Below are 3,586 nucleotides of genomic sequence, written 5' to 3' on the forward strand. Positions count from 1 at the left end.
CACATGTGTGTGGACTTCAATTAATTGAAGGGGATATGTCAAACTCCAAGTGTGGGAGTTGGTTCAATATGGTTATGATTTATGGTTAAGGGCTGAGATTCTCTCATGGATTATGGTTGTGATTTTATGGTGGAAGCCGGTGGGGCTCATGGTTTTTTTTTCTAGATATAGGTTATGCTGCCTAAATTTTTGCAGCCATGGTATGTTCTAAAGTGGTTATGCAGAATTGATTGTGCCTAACCCAAGTGTTAACCCTCACGGCTCACGGACACCCTATCACCTACGACGGACGTTGTATTATTTACTTGGTAGAGTCAGGTACCGGGCTTGTCAGTCCAATAGGAAAAGGGTAAGAGTGATCGTCGATGAGAGGCGAACTCTAACTGGAACATTCAAGGGATTAGTTGGCTAAGCATGGGCGCCCAAGTGTGAATGGGGCGAGCTCATATAAAAGTCAACTAAACCTAAAATTCACTCATTCTCTCATTTGTGCAATTGAAGAGTGCTCTTGCTCCATCTCCATCTTCTTCTTCTTCATCTCCTTGTGTGTGTGTGTGTGTGTGTGTGTGTATGCATGAGAGAGAGAGAGAGAGAGAGAGAGAGAGTGCGATCGAGCATTATGGCGGCACGACAGTGGCGAGGCGGTTGAGCGCGGCGTAGCGGCGTCTCCCTCTTCTTTGCGGCGAGAAATCCTCCACGACAGGAAGCGTAGAGCGGTGAGTGACACACCAACGCCATCTTTGAGCTTACTAGTTTAGGCTTGTTGTGTGCTTGGACCCATTTGTGGCTCGCACACAGTGTATCAGCAAGTTCCTTGCATTGACACGTGCGACGGACGCGCACATTTTTGGCGCCGCTGCCGGAGAATGCCATACACTAAGCTTGAATGGCACTCTGTGCTTCTTTTGTGGTGCAATTTCAATTGTAGGAAAGGTAAGGAAGGAGGGTGTGTGTGTGTTGAGAAGAAGTATTTTGTGTTACTACTGTGTATTTTTTTTGTTAATGGAGTTTTCAAAGGTACTGTGTTTTTTCTCTGTGTAAGGTGTTAGTATTAAGGTTGTTAGTTCTGTGTAATGTAATGTACAGTAAGTAGGAAGTAGATCTGTGAGAGCTAATAGAGTGTGTTAGTGTGTAACAGTAGGTGTATTAGTTGCAAGTAGGTAGGTAGAGTGTGTGTGTGCTCTCGCGCAGGCCGCGACGACCTTATCCTTTTTAAAAAAATAAAAAATAAAAAATAAAAAATAAAAATAAAAATAAAAAATTTAAAGGTAGGACCGAGATCGAAAATATCTCCTAGACCCAAGCCCAACCTCACGCTCAAGCTTAGGCATCTATTGCCCTTTAAAATTACGAATTTTAGCTTCACACGTAGCTAAAAATCGACTTTTTTGAGGACCAACGGAGCTTCAGGTGACCGAACGTTGTGCTGTAAAGCACACCGTGACCCTCTGAGTGATACGCTCGTTTTGAGCTATCACACACTTTATTTAAAAAAAACGATCATTAAAAAATATTAAGAAACATTAAAAAAACATTAAAAACGTAAAAAACACGAGTGAAAACGGACGCTTAAAAAAGTAAGCGGTTAACCTTCGAGGTTATTCGCCGACGCTTGTAGAGTGCCAAAGGCACATGCATCTGCGCTCTAGTCGTGTGCGAGAGGCGGAGAAACTAGAGAGAATTTCGACTTACGCGAGTTCTCAATATCCACCTACTTTAGGTTCCGGACTCTCGGCGGGGACCCAAGGTAGTACAAACCAAGACCCGAACATAGCGGCTAGTGACTCTTTCTCTGACTACGACGTCATGGAGGGGTTTCCAATGCCTAATCCCAATAGCTCAAGCCAAGACATGCATGCCATGGGCCCACGGTCCGGGCCGAGCGTGCTTAGCCGAGTGAAGGAAACCTTTAGTAGAGCCACTTGCTCCGAACATGGAGCTAATGATGTAAATGAGGGGGGTGGGGAAGTGAATTCTCCATTCATGACCAACGTAGAGCCTATGCCCTTAGAGAATGTGCATGTGAATACTTCATTCACTGCACCTCCTGACTCTTCAGAGTTATTTCCCTCCAAGGTCATATTACCCGATGGGGTAGAAGCCTTGCCGAAGTGCAAGAGGTTGAGCGATATATCCTTGCAGCAAGGGAAAAGGAAGTTGAGAGCTTACGCAAGGCGGAGAAACAAAGAGAGTTAAAAGCGAAAGCCCCTATGTCATTATCCTTGCTAAGAGAGCAATCGAGTGCTCCTGACTTAGCAACCGCTAAGGGCCAACCCCTAGAAAGCAACATTGCATCTAGCTCAAAGGACACCCCTAGCACCTCAATCCTAGATGGAGCGTTCTTAAATGAGAATTGGGAGTACGACCTACAAACGAAAACTCTGACCGACCTATACACAGGTCACACCTATCACGTGGGTTGGTTAGATGTCCTACAATCCACAATGGGCGCTACTAGTGTGGAGGATCAACAACAAAGAGTTTGTGAGGTCATCCATAGGGTCATTGAGTTAGAGAGACGGAACAAGGGGATCAACATTCCTTCAACGGGTCTCATGAGATTCTTAGATACAGGAAAGGCTAAACAACCGACCTTATCGCAAATGGAGACTCCCTCGGTAAGTCCGATGGATTCCCCATATGTTGTTTCGCCAGGGGTCTCGGTGCAATCTGAGCCCACAAGTGATAGCTTTACCTTTCCAAGTCTAGCTCATCTTTCCCTTGATGACACCACGGCTACCATGCCTACCCCAATGATGGGCATGCCGAGAAACACGCCATGGATCTCATTTGTTAGTAAAGCACATCTACATGGTAGCTCAATGCCTGCAACAGTACCTACAAGTGTGTACCAATCGTATGCACCTATGGGTCATCGCACTCATGTAGTCCCTACCTCTCCCATTGTTTCAACTACCTATGCTCCACAACCACAACACCCAAGTTCTTATTTCCATGGGACTATACCGGCTAGCATTAGCATGTCAGATCCGACGTGTGCTATGCCTAGGGCCACACATATGAACTTTGGGCCACCACATGGCACAACATCATATCCAACGTGGAACCCAAGGTATTCCTATGCGCCAACCCCAATACCAATACTTACTCCACTGGTAGTCTCTGGATCGCCTTCAGTCAGGGTGACTGCACACTTAGGTGACTTGGCAACAATCGCTCAAGCCACTGGTCGATCTTTTGCTGAGAATATGCGTAACAAGCCTGATAGAGAGCCTAGAAGTAAGGAAGTACAAACATCCAAGCTTACATAAAACTTTAGTGTAGAGGGGGATGTGAGAAAGCATATCGAAGTGTTTGAACAAATATACGATGCTCTAGGAGAACACAATGACCTGCATAAGAGTAATGCTTTAAGCCTAACCTTAAGCGGAAAGGGTGGGGATTGGTATAGAACCCTAAGGGTGGAAAAAAAAACGATTTACCCTACACTTAGGATACTGTTCTTCAAAGAATACATACGAGAGGGAGTGCTTTGGGGTGTAGCCTCTCAGCTCCAGAAAGCCCGACGAGAGGAAGGAGAGTCGGTGAGAGACTTTATTAGTCGCTTGAAGCATTTGAATTATCG

This window comes from Adiantum capillus-veneris, chromosome 25 (assembly GCF_014529385.1).
Source record: "Adiantum capillus-veneris isolate H3 chromosome 25, ASM1452938v2, whole genome shotgun sequence".
NCBI classification, from domain to species: Eukaryota; Viridiplantae; Streptophyta; class Polypodiopsida; order Polypodiales; family Pteridaceae; genus Adiantum; species Adiantum capillus-veneris.